At 44.0% G+C, this 16,539-nt stretch overlaps 1 protein-coding gene across 3 annotated transcripts in view; it reads right to left on the reverse strand.

The window, feature by feature from the left end:
- LOC139583739 (MAGUK p55 subfamily member 7-like) overlaps positions 1–16,539 on the reverse strand; it is a 268,462-nt gene that overhangs the window by 245,654 nt on the left and 6,269 nt on the right. Inside the window, exon 2 of one of the 3 annotated variants that reach the window (XM_071415151.1) lies at positions 8,143–8,240. The exons of the other annotated variants lie outside the window; for them this stretch is intronic. The gene's annotated coding sequence lies outside the window, so the exon portion shown is untranslated. The remainder of the gene's footprint in view (positions 1–8,142; positions 8,241–16,539) is intronic. 3 annotated transcript variants of the gene reach the window in all.

Consider the following 16,539-nt stretch of genomic DNA (forward strand, 5'->3'; position numbering starts at 1 on the left):
CACCCACTTACCCCTCCTTCCAATGCTTACACCTGTTCCTACTTCTTCAGTTCCAAAGTCGCCCTGCCACACCCCCATTTCTGTCAGAGCCTGGTCAACACACACACACACACACACACACACACACACAGTGCCTCTTCCACCCACTGAGGGATTTGTTACGGTGGAAGACGGACACAGGGGCGACCGACAGGACAGACAAGCCTGTAAAACCTGCTCAGCACTAAACAATGTAGTTATTCTGGCGGTTCCCCTCCCCTCCCTCCATTTTACTGGGAAGATACAAGATCCCATATCCCCAGCTGATAAACTGTTAACATGGCACAGATGGGTAATACATGCTCTTATACCTTTGTAGTAGGCCTAACGCTGTAATTACTACATGACCTTGGCTAACTCAAGCTTCTTAATAAACAAGCTAAACAAAGGGTGCAGAGACAAAGATTTAACCAAGTGGTCAGGGGCTCACTCACAGGTTAGAGCTTACTGCCATCTCTAGTCTGTCAGACACACAGAAACAGAGAGCGCAAGCCGTCTTCATTTAGCCCCATTATAGCCTATTAGGGTGATTAACTTCAAAGCCCTAGACCTAAACTCATCCGCTATACCATTAAAACCATCCTGCTGGGCTGATAGGGCTAGACAAGAGGGGCTTTAAATACACTACATGACCAAAAGTATGTGGACACCTGCTCGAAGGAACGTAATATTCCAAAATCATGGCCATTAATAAACCATTTCTGTATGGACCTCGCTTTGTGCACGGGGTATTGTCACGCTGAAAAAGGCAAGGTCCTTCGCCAAACTGTTGCCACAATTCTGTGCTGGAAGCTTAGTCCGTCGGACTGCCAAACGGTGTAGCATGATTCATCACTCCAGAGAACGTGTTTCTACTGCTCCAGAGTCCAATGGCGGAGAGCTTTACACCACTCCAGTCAACGCTTGGCATTGGCACTACGCGCTTCAGCACTCAGTGGTCCCGTTCTGTGAGCTTGTGTGGCCTACCACTTTGCAGCTGAGCCGTTCTTGCTCCTAGGCGTTTCTACTTCACAATAGCAGCACTCACAGTTGACCGGGCAGCTCTAGCAGAGTAGAAAATTGACAAACTGACTTGTTGGAAAGGTAGCATCCTGTTACGGTACCACGTTGAAAGTCACTGAGCAATTCAGTAAGGCCATTCTACTGCCGATGTTTGTCTATGGAGATTGCATGGCTGTGTGCTCGATTTTATACACCGATCAGCAACGTGTGTGGCTGAAAAAAACAAATCAACTAATTTTAAGGGGTTTCCACATACTTTGTATATATAGTGTACCTCTAATGAGGAAAGGTACTATCTAGAACCTAAAAGGGTTCTTTGGCTGTCCCCATAGGAGAACCCTTTTTGGTTCCAGGTAGAACACTTTTGGTACTAGGTTGAACCCTTTTGGGTTCAATGTAGAACTCTTTCCACAGAGGGGTCTACCTGGAACCAAAAAGGGTTCTCCCTGGAACCAAAAAGGGTTCTCCTATGGGGACAGCCGAAGAAACCCTTGTACAGTATAGGCATAGGCCGATGAAGGCCTGGGTCGTATTCTTAGTACAAAATGTACAATTTTGACAAGTTCCGGGTAGTCCCTCTCCGTTTTGGCCCATTTACTTCAGGTTCTTTCCTTATGAATAATGGGAAAGAGGGAAATACCCACACACACCTTAAAAAAATGGCTCAGAAAACAGCAGAGACTCAGACTGGGGACAGAACTGACTGAGAAGAAAGGACAGCAACCTGTCAGTCTCAGGCACATACACCAGCTCCAAAAAGCATCGGGGGGGGGGGGGGATTGGGATTGAACCTCTGAAAGTGGAGGAGGCGGCTGGGGACAGTGTGTTAAGAAGGAAGGCCAGTGGAAGGCCGCTGGGTGCAACAGATTAGCTGAGGAGCTGAGCCCGGGGCGATCCCATGCAGCAGGACCAGTTCACTACTAGACTAGCCCTACCCTGGTGGGGTGGTGTCACTGGCAGAGCTCCATGAGAGAGGATCTGCTCAGTCACTGATGAGATTAAAACAGCCCAGCAGATGTAGAGGCTCTGAAAGTATTTATACGCAACACACTCCTGAGGGAGTTACTATTACATTACTATACAGCGCACACACCCTGATGTGGCCTGACTTGTAGGGTTGAAGTCCTTGGCTAACCTTCCTGTAAAGGTTCACAATAAACGGTTCCTGGCTGGGGCAATAGGCTCGGTCTCTGGCTAACCTAACCTGTGAAGGAAGGGCCAACGTAAGAGGTAGGGTTTCCAACTTCCCATCAAGTTACAGCCACTGATTCCATGGTGTTTGTTGGCTCTTCTGAACAATAAATAACCCTGCCTAAGAGACTTCTGGATGTAGATAGAGCAATGTGCAGTCTTGATCCAGAAACGAGCTAGATACTGTGTGGCATCTCATTCCCTTTCTAGTGCACTACTTTGGCCTGGGCCCATAGGGCACAACGCAGTAACGTGACTGGTGATGTGGGTAGCCAATCCTCCGGTTGTGTCTGACATTAAGGAGACAAGTATCCCACACAAACCTATCTGCTACCATAACAATTTAGATAGCATTGCTCCCTGTGAGAGTAAAATCCCCTATTTACACCGAAAAAGCTCTACTGCTCACGAAACTGAACATTGAATCACATCCCACACCCCATTGTCAGAAGTGGTGAGAAAGGAGGGGGATTGCAATATCTCCACTGAAGGCCATTGAGTTTGGGGCTCAGAGATGGAGGCGATGGTTCATGCCCTCCTCTGTCCATTTGCCAGACCCTTTGTGTTAGTGGAGCTGTACTCATAAAAATAGAAAACCATGGAATTCACAGGAGGTTGGTGGCACCATAATTGGGGAGAACGGGCTCGTGTTAATGACTGGAGCAGAATAGGTAGATTGGTATCATATACATGGTTTACAGGTGTTTGATGCCATGCCATTTGCTCCGTTCCGGCCATTATTATGAGCCGTCCTCCCCTCAAGTAGCCTCCTGTGATGGAATTAATTATCAATTAGTTGTATTTCTATGGCTCTCTTTAAATTCCTCTCTTCCTGGATCCTCCAGGCTGGCCCGGCGACCTTGTGCCTGGCTGGGGTTCAGTGCTGCTGGACAGGACAGGTCCACCTCTAAAGAGGTTGTGTTCTACTACTGGGTCCAGACACACACACACACACACACACACAGCTCGGTTATATTCAATGCAGGCCCACTGGTCAATGGCAAGTTTGATCATGTTTGCTTTCTCTCTCGCTCTCATTAATTATCTAGCCCTCTCCTTCTCCATCACTCTCTTTCTCCCTCTCACCCCCTCTTCCTCGGCTAGTGGGCCATAGAAGCCACTGATGGTCAATTAGATAACCGAACAGCAGTCTAAATGGACAGATTCAGAAAAAGGAGAGAGAAAGAGCAGCATTGTTTTACACCCAAGCCCAATGGCTAAGTCCCATATGGCACCCTATTAAGGAATAGGGCACATAAGTTCTGGTCAAAAGAAGTGCACTATATAGGGAATAGGGTGCCATTTGGGATGCAACCAATGACCCAATAAACTAGACGGAGAAAGCTACATGGGAAAAAATCTCTGAAAGAATTTGTTGGGAAAAACAAATGTGTTGGAGGAGGAAAAGGCAATATAGTGACCATTTGTGTGAGTTTGGAGAGGGAGACTAGGAATGTGAGATTAGGGCCTGAGTGTTGCAGTTGTAATCAGTTATTAATGCATCTGCCTTCCCACTCTTTTTCCCTCCCACTCCTTCCACACACCCCCACTGTGCAGCGTTGTGACCTGTTAGCATGTCCTTGGGATGGTCTTCTCCTAGCCTGGGAGTTGGGGGAGTAGCCTACTGCTTACCAGAACTCATTCAAATGCAGCCTTACGAAAGATGCAACTGAAACCCCTGCTGCCCCAGCAGCCCCTCCCCCATGGGAGCATCAGCCATTAACATAACCCTGTCACCCCAATGACTGTATACACATGAATGGACAAAGTAATTGATCAAGTGACACAATCCATTCCTACGTTAAGACTCAATAGCACATTGAAGCCAAATTAAGATGGTTAAGCGCATGTCTCATGGAAACATGCGCAGTTTCCGGAAAGTAACGTTGCAGGCTAGCTCAGCGCTGCCCCCACTCATTGAGTAAAAGCTGATTTATGCGGTCCGGAAGCTCCGTACAGAGGTTGTGACGCAATTGCGGAGCCTACAGAGACATGCATCGGTTAAATCAAGCTCTGTGCAGCGTCGCCGTGTGCCCCTCAATAATTTTTACAATGCTTCGTATAGCTCCGCATTGACATGATTGGTTCTTCGACAACTTCCTTCACAACAGCTCTGGGCCCTGTTCCCGATAGCCTAAGTTCCCTTGCATACAGGCGTTTTAACGATGCATTTTTCCTACAACACTCTATGATGTAACGTGCATTTCTGAAAACACCACGCAGATAGAAAGTTTGCTAAGTGCATTGTTGAGGCATGCGTCGATACTGATAGGATCGAACGAAAGGTCACGCTGCTCTCGGATCAGCGTTCTCCCTTTCAAATCTTACCTTAACATTATAATTCTTACACAATACTGACGACGGATCAGCACCTATGAAATATTATCACCTATAGCTACAAATATTGAGGTGGCTTCTAAAACTTACCCTATAATAATGAACTAAATCAGGATTTGACACATCACTGAGCACATGTATGCTACCCATCATAAAATATATTGGAGGCAAAAATTAGACAGTAGCAAACAAATAGCTAAATAAAACTGAATGAACAGGAAATTGATTTTAACATCATTGAAATATAGGCCTATATGTACAGTCATCTCGTTTTTAATTTTTAACATCTTATATCCTTTACTTTTTTTAAACAATTGCAAAGACATTGACAACTTTGTATTTTTAGTAACGTTCGTTTCTGAAATTAGTTTTCGGCCGGTACACAAAGACGGATAAAGATCTTGATTTTGTGTTTAGCGGAGATCTTCTGTGTTGAAAGTGACACGGAAGTGCAAAAAAAATTATCTAATGACTCATTTAGCTGTTCTAAATATGGAGTCTTTTCAAGTGCAACTTCAGTAAAGATGGTTTTGAACTTCTTAGGGATAGCCCCCTTTTTTTTCAATTTTCGCCTAAAATGACATACCCTAACTCTAACTGCCTGTAGCTCAGGCCATGAAGCAAGGATATGGATATTCTTGGTACCATTTGAAAGGAAACACTTTGAAGTTTGTGAAAATGTGAATTGAAAGTGGGAGAATATAACACAATAGATCTGGTAGAAGAAAATACAAAGAAAAAAAACTACCACCATATTTGACATGCAAGAGAAAGGTCCCAGTTTTAGCCATCACTCTGGTTGTAATTCCGATGGTGTCCACAAGATGGCAACAGTGTATGTGCAAAGTTTCAGACGGATAACTTGAAGTATGAGCAAACTACATGACATTTAGTGTGAAGTCACCCAGGTACATTTGGGCAAATCGTGAAGGAGACAGTTGCATTCATATAACATTTTTCTGCAAGAATATCATCAAATCTGTATACTTGGACTTTGATTTAGCTTTTCCAGAATATGTAGCCATATTATAATTTCAACATTTGCTAAACAACCAGTTTTCGTAACTTCATAACTCTGAATATTCTTATAATTTCTGTCCAAAAGGAAAAAGTTAGCACCTACATTTTACGACAGACACAGGGTTTCCGGACACTCCCGTAAAGCCCAGCTCATTGGCTAACTAGCTAGCTTTGTTTGACCCTGATTGGTGCTTATTTGACAAAGATAGTCGTTCAAGTGAAGACCGCCCGCGTCATCGGCCTGCCATGAAGGCGTCAGTCTCTGACCAAATATGGTGTCCTATAGGATATACTACACTCGTAATGATATAGTGAAGTCTTGATGCGTTCTAGGATCTCTGAGGAATAAACACGAACGTGATTTGACTCGCTGAAACAACGTTTAGGGTGAGATTTTCACAGATTCCTTTCTGTGAGTAGAAATACAAAATCGATCGTGCATGATTTATGGACCTTTTTAGGATATGAAAAGGGATTTTATATAACAAAACGACACTTCATGTTATCTCTTGTTAACAAACTATAGTTTTGGCAAGTTGGTTAGGACATCTATTTTAGTGCATGACACAAGTCATTTTCCCAACAATTGTTTACAGACAGATTATTTCACTTATAATTCACTGTTTCACAATTCCAGTGGGTCAGAAGTTTACATACACTAAGTTGACTGTGCCTTTAAACAGCTTGGAAAATTCCAGAAAATTATGTCATGGCTTTAGAAGCTTCTGATAGACTAATTGACATCATTTGAGTCAATTGGAGGTGTACCTGTGGATGTATTTCAAGGCCTACCTTCAAACGCAGTGCCTCTTTGCTTGACATCATGGGAAAATCAAAAGAAATCAGCCAAGACCTCAGAAAAAAATTGTAGACCTCCACAAGTCTGGTTCATCCTTGGGAGCAATTTCCAAATGCCTGAAGGTACCACGTTCATCTGTACAAACAATTGAACGCAAGTATAAACACCATGGGACCAAGCAGCCGTCATACCGCTCAAGAAGGAGACGCGTTCTGTCTCCTAGATATGAACGTACTTTGGTGCGAAAAGTGCAAATCAATATCAGAACAACAGCAAAGGACCTTGTGAAGATGCTGGGGGAAACAGGTACAAAAGTATCTATATCCACAGTAAAACGAGTCCGATATCGACATAACCTGAAAGGCCGCTAAGCAAGGAAGAAGCTACTGTTCCAAAACCGCCATAAAAAAAGCCAGACTACGGTTTGCAACTGCACATGGGGACAAAGCTCGTACCTTTTGGAGAAATGTCCTCGTCTGATGAAACAAAAATAAAACTGTTTGGCCATAATGACCATCGTTATGTTTGGAGGAAAAAGGGGGAGGCTTGCAAGCCGAAGAACACCATCCCAACCGTGAAACAGGGGTGGCAGCATCATGTTGTGGGGGTGCTTTGCTGCAGGAGGGACTGGTGCACTTCACAAAATAGATGGCAACATGAGGGAAGAAAATTGTGGATATATTGAAGTTAAAGCTTGGTCGCAAATGGGTCTTCCAAATGGACAATGACCCCAAGCATACTTCCAAAATTGTGGCAAAATGGCTTAAGGACAACAAAGTCAGGGTGGCCATCACAAAGCCCTGATCACAATCCTATAGAACATTTGTGGGCAGAACTGAAAAAGCGTGTGCGAGCAAGGAGGAATGTCCGGAGGAATGGGCCAAAATTCACCGAACTTATTGTGGGAAGCTTGTGGAAGGCTACCCGAAATGTTGGATAACAATCCAGAAATGGATTGTGGATAACAATCCAGAAGTGTTTGTGCTGAAGCACCACAAGCACACTAATAAACAAGAAGGGCTGAATTAATTATACTTTGTCTCAAAGTAAATCTGAAACTGCAATTTTTACAACCCAAGCAGTGATATGCCATAACGTGCAGTTTGTAATGTCACCATTAGATGTCAGCATTAGTAGATTCACTACAGCGCTTTACAACAGTCAAAGGTCATGTAAACAATCACTATGGCAACCTTGCAATGAGAGCTTGTTATCATAAGCAAGCACATGCTAGCTCTTTATTAACACAACGTTTTCTTACAGAAGCCATAATTTGAATTACACTTATTTAATACAAAATGTATTGGCTATATATATTTCAACTGCAAATGGCATGCGCTAATGCCATTTGTTGCACTGGTTGTAGTCCCACACATTCAAATTTAGCTAGCTAGCTACAATCTTTCTCATCATGAATGTAAGAACATGTATGCAGATTGCATATATTTGGGAAAACATACTAAATAAGCCCACTAACATAATAGGCCCAGACAGTAATGGTGTTATTTTTCTTTCAAGGATGAGTGTTCACTTTGGCGCCAGTCCAGTGTTCGCACATAGTGAAGATTGCTAGCTAATGTTATCTAGGCTAACTACCTTTCTAGCTAGATAGAGCCCAACTACCTTGCTGGCTAGGTAGCCAGCTAACGTTAACTAAGTGAGAATGTGATGACAGGGCTGCTTGCTTGGTGTAGCGTACTTTTGATTATTTACTTATTCAAATATGCTGTCGCTGGCTGTAGCAAGCTACTCACCATCAAACCACCATACCATGCCTACTCGCTCTCACGTTGTGATGACTTTGGCTGAATGATGTTCAATGAGCAGCTCGTAGAGCACCCTCTTTAGGAACCTTTTGGGGAAAAAAGAAAAAAAAAGACCGCAATTGAGCAGACGTATTTGTTCATTCTATGTATATAATATTGGCGCTTTATCTGTGGAATATAGACCAATACAAATATTTTGGTGAAAGGCTAATATCAGCCAACTGATTTATCGGTCGGGCTCTAGTATCAGATAAAGGGTTGACACTGGCCCATGCCTGAATCCATCCCTGAAACAGTCCTAATACGAACACTAGTGAGCTGAACAACTGAGTGCACTTGCCAACAAGCCAATCCTTAACCCAGCTCCAAAACAAATTCACTCAGATTTAAACAGACTCTTCTTCCTGAGGAGGCGGGAAGAGAAGCATGAAGAGGAGGAGGGGGGAGATAAGCGGGGGACAAAGAAGCATGAAGAGGAGGACTGGGAAGAGAAGCATGAGGAGGAGGGGGGGGGACAAAGAAGCATGAAGAGGATGGGGGAAGAGAAGGAGAACACGTAGGCTACTTCACAGCTACAGCCACAGTGCGTGGTCCACAACTCCACACCAACCATCTTCCAAAACACTAAAAGCCTTTTGATATCAACCCCCAACGTTCCTCTCGCTATATTTACCTCACTGTAATTGCGACAAAGCCAAAGGTTTCGCTATAGGAGATGGTTCAGTGAGGGTATGCAGCAATTAGTGGTGAGCTAAGAGCTAGCTCAGAGGCTCCGTTGTTTGATATGAAAGGAGGAACAACATGTTTGTGGGAGAGGAGAGCTTGCTGATGCATTGAGTCCCATGGCACACTAATCCCTACATAGTGCACTATGGGCCCTGGTCAAACGTAGTGCACTATATACAGAATAGGGTTCCATTTGAGATGCATCCTAGGGTTGTTTAGATTCTGAGGCTGCTTTTAGTGTACAGCACGACCTGGGACATAAATTACTGGCAAAGTAAAGCTGTGGTAGAAGACTGGGTTCAAATTATGGCATGACTTCTTGACATTTGTATTGTATATACTCCTCCATTTAAAGTAACTTACAGTAGTTGTATAGAAGGTTACATTGACACAAACCCACACACCCTTACGCGAAACGACCATTCGGGTCAAGAAAGACTGGATGTTAACAGGCATAGAAGAGGGCAGCCACTGGGGTAGGGCTGGGCGATATGGTCAAAATATTATATCACAATATTTCTCTAATTTTTGACGGTATGACGTATTTGATAGTATTTTATGTTTTTGAATAATAAAAAGTTCAAAGTAGTGTAACAAATACATTCTAATTGGTTTTAAATGGGGCTTTCTCTTCTGTTTTATACTGTTCAATAAACATACAGTTCTGCATTTCATTCACTAATTTGTTATCATTTCCACACATTACCACATTTATTTGGTCTTTGTTTGCCTCTATTTTGTGAAAAAGTAACTTCCTTTATCAGAATAATTATCCTGTATGAAAAAGAGTGCCACCAACTGGTGGTGGACTTCAATAGAGGTGCCAGTTTAATATATTGGAAAATGACCAGTAGGAGACAGTACAAAACAAGCTTTATTCCACACTCAAGACTGACAGGCACACACACACACAGCCCCGTGTCACCACCGATTCAGTGGCAGGGATGGAGCGGACAGTGAGGGACAAGGTGCCCACATTGTCTGTGAGGCTGTGCTGTCCAACAGGAGTCAGGGCAGTCCATGCCCATGCTGCTGGAGGTTCCCAGACACCAAGTCAGGCCAGGCATCCTTGGCCGGAACAGGGCGAGATGGAGGTTAGAGGCTCTCCTTCGGAGGCTGGATGTGCATCCAGATCTGGAGCCGGAAACAGGCCCAGTTGGTGGATCCAGGTCTGGAGATGGGCCCAGGTCAGGGCCGGACTGGTCCTCCAGGACGGCAGTGGATATCGGGACCAGCACTGTGGTTGGTCCGACGATGACAGGTCTAGGAGAGATAGTGGAGGCTTGGGTGCTGCTGGAACCTGAGGTGCTGAGTGGGAGCATCATGTCCAAGCCAAGCAGGCCTGCAAGTGCAGCAGGCTGTGTAGGGACCAGCACTGGAGTTGAGTCCAGTGATGGCTGGTCCAGAAGGAACACTAAATTAAGTGTCGGCTGGGGTGCTGGTTCTAGCTGGCAGTCTGCAGGCAGAGCGTGTGTGCCTCATCTGGGGAATGGCTTTATCCCGTCTCTACTTGTCATGTCCCAGGACAACTGCACCTATACTGCTCGAAGGACCATGAAAAAGCACACTCTATAACCATGTATTTTCAATGTCAGTTCTTACTTTCGCCACAAGGGACATTGTGACAATTTGTAGAGTGCTTTTGGCTCCAGCGCTGCCTCACAGGCCCTATTCATGTCAGAAAAGTACATGCGCACAACCGAAGCTCTTGCTAGCAAATGTTCAACTGTTAGCAATGTCTTACTGCCAGTAAGAACAAATGATTGCCATAATTTCGAGTATCATCACTCAGTTATTACATTTAAAACATCAAAAATTTCAATACCGTAAAGTTAGATAAAGTAAATATCCAAACCATCAATACCGGTATATAGTAAAATACGGTTTACCACCCAGCCCTACTCTGGGGCCTTCAGCAGGGCGGCAAGGGGTGGCAGTCTGGAATGAGACAGAGCAACAAGGGTATGTATAAGGAGCCACACATGCAGCTGACAACACTTCAGACAGCCCTGACACAAAGAGAAGATTACTACCATGAAAACCATCGCTGTTACAGCTGCACCAACAGCACGCCCCAGGACAAGACTCAGCCCAGAAAGGAGCCAACGGAGCAGGGAAGGGAGGGGAGAAGGGAGGGGAGGACCGAGTAAACCCAGCACCACCTTCAACACTCAGTATTCTGACCTGAGGGAGGGGTTCAAAGGTTGGGTCCCTGTTGGCACTGGTCAAAAGTAGAACTATTTCCTAGGGTGCCAGTTGAGATACAGCCAAAGACTAGCACAACACCCACTCCGCCCTGACCTGACGCCCTCACTCACGCCCTCACAAAGGCAGTTTGACAACATACTGAAGACAAAAAAAGGGCAAAAGGCAAGATCATGGGCTAGCATCATCTCATAGAAAAAGGGCAAGCAATATGGTGTGTATGTACTGTGTACTAGTAAACATCACGCCTCCCGGGTGGCGCAGTGGTCTAAGGCACTGCATCGCAGTGCTAGCTGTGCCAACAGAGATTCTGGGTCGCAGCCGGCCACGCCCGGGAGGTCCATGGGACGGCGCACAATTGGCCCAGCGTCGTCCCGGTTAGGGAGGGTTTGGCCGGCAGGGATATCCTTGTCTCATCGCGCACTAGCGACTCCTGTGGCGGCCCGGGCGCAGTGCACGCTGACCAGGTCGCTAGGTGTACGGTGTTTCCTCCGACACATTGGTGCTGCTGGCTTCCGGGTTGGATGTGCGTTGTGTCAAGAAGCAGTGCGGCCTGGTAGGGTTGTGTTTCGGAGGACGCGTGGCTCTCGACCTTCGCCTCTCCCGAGTCCGTACGTGAGTTGCAGCGATGAGACAAGACAGTAACTACTACCAATTCGGGAGAAAATGGGGGTAAAAAAATTAAAACATCAGGTAGGAAATGAAAGCTTTACTACAGCACTGGTGTCAGAAATGGCACCGTATTCCCTACAAAATGCACTACTTTTGACCAGGGCCCTTAGGGAATAGGGTGCCATTTGGGACTCATTCTTAGATATGAAAGGGTAAACAACACCATCCTCCCTGTCCCTGCTATCTCTACATATCGTGTCAGGATGTCAACCACCAACCTTCCAAGAAGCAAATGGCCTTTACCACAGAGAGTCAGAGAGAGGAGTCAGGTGACGACTGTAGGATCCCTTACCTACACACAGACAACAAATCGTCAGCTGATGGGATCCCTGTCACTTGATAGACTAGGTAGTCTCAGACATTATTGGGCTCTGACTGAGGCTGCAAGCGAGGCAAGGCTACTTGATAGGGTACACCGCTGAGCTTGGAGAAGAGGGAGGATGTGTGTGTGTGTGTGTGTGTGTGTGTGTGTGTGTGTGTGTGTGTGTGTGTGTGTGTGTGTGTGTGTGTGTGTGTGTGTGTGTGTGTGTGTGTGTGTGTGTGTGTGTGGAAGGGCGGCTTATCAGAAGCTGTCTGTGTAGCCCAACATGTGTAAGACACACCAGAGACGCCTTGGCTTGGACACAACCAATATTCATTACCCTAGAGTTGAATTAGAAACACTATGAATGTAGGCTTGTATCTTATTTGTGCCTCACAGCCAGTCTGTTACAGTTCAACTGAGGTAGGGCTATCAAATACCCACTGGATTGATGCAACTCATCATGATATAATTCTGCCATGTAAGCATAGACTACTTTGTAGGGAGTCTACGCACTCTGCCCAAAGTGGGTGAAAACGCATTTTGGTAATGAAATTTCGCTTCCTTATGTTATAAAATACATTTTACCAAGACGAATATGATTATTCATGTTCTGATTCATTCAGTGGGGTCGTTTTTCTAACATTTCATTACCATTATGCCCCCCCCCCCAAAAAAAGTCACATTATTAACCTAATACATCCAATTATAAGCTCCGAACTCTGTTGACAAAGCGGTTCGGGTATCTCATAACTTTTGAGAATTGAACATTTTATGGTGGTCATCTTCAAAGTTGGTTCCGCGGGTGGCAAAAAGCTAAATGATCATGACATGAGCGGAATTAAATGTATACGCTCAGTGCTCTGTTGACATTTCACAGGGATATGCTTGTGTTTGTGAGAAATCTTAGAGAAAAACTGAATTTCGAATGAATAGGAATATGAAAAGCGTATACTAAAATATGAAAATACTTAATGTCAGCTCTCAAGCTCTGTATCAATCTTACCTTTATTTTGTTTAATGTCCTGCGGATTTGAGAAGAAAGATGACTAGTTCAATGGGAAAGTGAGCCTGTCAGGTAGTCAGTAGCCGATTTCTATCACAGAACCCAGCCTCCATTGATTTAGTCAGCCTAACTTTGGCCATCCTACAAGTGTAAAAACTCCAGAAAACATTTCACTAGCATCTTCGCTAACAGCTACACAGAGCGGTTGGTGTGCTCACCGCACATATTCTCATTGCCTCTTCAGAGAGTTGCAGGAAATACTGTATCACTGATGCATTCTGTTCATGTCTTACGGATAAACTTGGGCAAATGACTACATTTTTAATACATTTAGTTGATTCCCTACTAAGTTCAATACATTTTTGAATATTGTCGAATTTTGTTTTAATGTCTGGATTCTGTGATTCTGTCCACGTTCTCCGTATCAAGGATTTTATTGTGCCCTAAAAAGGGTAACTAAGGATGCAAAGCACCACACAGGTACTCGATACACACCACTGACAGGTTATAATGTTGGACACTTTATTTGTAATCTACAAACCATAAACAGATATCCTATGATGCAGATAGCGCTGACGTGGAGTGACAGGAAAACCAGTGACAAGGATGATGTGAGTGACAAGGACAATGTCATCACACACCACACCGTACGCACATACAGGCTAAATGAAGACACCAACTCGTGACCATTAACACGAGTACTCGATTCAAACCATTGAAAGACGATAATGTTGGACATAGTATTTGTAATCCACAAACCATAAACAGATATCCTATTATACTGATGTGAGGTGACAGGTAAACCAGTGACAAGGACAATGTCTTCACACACATACACCCTTTTCGCCTCCTCTTAGTGTTTACACATCAGAGCCAGTATTCACAAAGCATCTCAGAGTAGAAGTGCAGAACTAACATCAGGTCCATCCTGTCCATGTAATCTTATTCTTTGTGATCTAAAAAGGCAAAACTGATCCTATATCAGCACTACTACTCAGACTGGTCCAGGTGGACTTTCATCACCCCATATTTAACAAAAGCCGGCAGGTATTGTATGTGCTGTGGTTAACGTTTCCCACCTACCAGCATATGACATGACAGGCGGAGCTACACACACAGTAGTCAGGCCTGTTTCGGTCTTGTTTTCCCTGTCTTCCTTGCCTGGTAGTTGAATAATTTACAGGCACGGGTTAAGGGACCCGTAGAGAGTCGTCGTAGTAGTCTAATGCTGGGAACAGAACAGGGACCATTCATGAAACACCGTCATCAATAAAACAACAGCAGACAACAGCAGACGTTACAGGCTGACCACACCGCTCGCGTCGCAAAATACATTTAAAAATCTATATATTATTCAATTATTGCACCCACACTGCTCGCGCGTGCCAAGGAGCGTCTGCGTTGCCAAGGGATAAAATAGAAGTCAGTTCTATTTGTGACGCAGATGGAACAGCAAGTCCTGCCTCTCCCATCTCCTCATTGGTTTAAAGAAGCAGGTACCCACGTGCCATCTCCTCATTGGTTATACCCACATGGGTGACTGAAAGATGAACGAGGTCAGTGGCGGTAATGCACCTAATTTATGAAAGTTGACAATCGCAATATAAAGTCAAGAGAAGAAAAAGCCTAGAAGGAGGAGAGATAACTAGAAACGATTTGGTTGACCATTTTATGTGTGGATTAATTGGCAGAGTAGAGGACCATGTGCATTTCAGGTAAAATAACAACTCAATATTTATATCCCAGGACAAATTAGATAGCAAGTACAAGCTAGCTAAATAGGACAAATTAGCGAGCAAGTGCAAGCTAGCTAGCTAAATTGGCATAAATGTTTAATGCTTTTCGACCTGTCCCCAAATTAATGTAATTGGTTCAGAGTTTGTTTTGATATATTAATCTGCGTGTCGTGATCTCGTTTGGTGTAGGGGGACAAAATAAATGTATGCATGATGGTGCACGCGTGCAGCCGGTTTGGGTTCCGTGTCAGTCTGAGCTGCTCTGCCATGTATAGAGCTGGGCACAATCTTCTGCTCTGCTTGTGAGTTGTACTGTAATGGAGCTTCTATAACTTCTTGACGCACGGATCCCTTTAGCGGGATCATTTTCGTAAACAACCGCTGAATTGCAGAGCGCCAAATTTAAAATAAAAAAATACAAAAATATTTATAATCATGAAATCACAAGTGAAATATACCAAAACACAGCTTAGCTTGTTGTTAATCCACCTATTGTGTCAGATTTTGAAAATATGCTTTACAGCTAAAGTAATCCAAGCGTTTGTGAGTTTATCAATCACTAGACAAAACAGTAAGAACAGCTAGCCGCAAATTAGCTTGGTCATGAAAGTCAGAAAAGCAATAAAATTAATCGCTTAAATTTGATAATCTTCGGATGTTTGCACTCACGAGATTCCCAGTTACACAATAAATGTTATTTTTGTTCGATAAATATTAGTTTTATAACCAAAAACCGGCATTTGGTTTGCGCGTTATGTTCAGAAAACCACAGGCTCGTTCCGGTCCTGAAAGGCAGACGAAAATTCCAAAAAGTATCCGTAATGTTCGTAGAAACATGTCAAATGTTTTTTATAATCAATCCTCAGGTTGTTTTTAACATACATAATCGATAATATTTCAACCGGACGGTAACCTATTCAATACGACAGAGAAAGAAAATGACGAGCAACAACTCTCGCGCGCAGGAACTAATCAAAGGACACCTGACGCGTTTTGATAAATCTCGCTCATTTTTCAAAATAAAAGCTTGAAACTATGTCTAAAGCCTGGTCACAGCCTGAGGAAGCCATTGGAAAAGGAATCTGGTTGATACCCATTTAAATGAAGGAGGGGCAGGCAATGGAACAGGGATTTTTCCAAATAAAAGGCACTTCCGGGTTGGATTTCGTCAGGTTTTCGCCTGCAAAATCAGTTCTGTTATACTCACAGACAATATTTTGACAGTTTTGGAAACTTTAGAGTGTTTTCTATCCTAATCTGTCAATTATATGCATATTCTAGCATCTGGACCTGAGAAATAGTCTGTTTACCTTGGGAACGTTATTTTTCCTAACATAAAAATTCTGCCCCCTAGCTGAAAGAGGATAAGCACTGGTCTGAGATCAGCTGTAGGAGAATGGAATTAATATAATGTGATGTGAACAAACTGCAGCCTCGATATGATGATGTAGATTACTGACCTAAGATCAGGTTCCCCTGACCCTAAATCAGCACTCCTACTCTGAGACGATTGATAAACATACAGCACAATATATATATTATTTTGCTCATGGGAAACATTTGAGCTTCAGTGTCCGATGTCCATATCACAACAAACATCTTGATGGCTAACCTTCTCTTGTCCCCCACAAGTGTTGTGGGTGGCCTAACACTCCTGGTTCCCACGCCCATTACTTTGATTGCCGGTGTGTTTCTCTGTCTCCGTTTTCTCCTCATAGGCCCCCACCACCAGTCTATTG

This window comes from Salvelinus alpinus, chromosome 8 (assembly GCF_045679555.1).
Source record: "Salvelinus alpinus chromosome 8, SLU_Salpinus.1, whole genome shotgun sequence".
Lineage (NCBI taxonomy): Eukaryota > Metazoa > Chordata > Actinopteri > Salmoniformes > Salmonidae > Salvelinus > Salvelinus alpinus.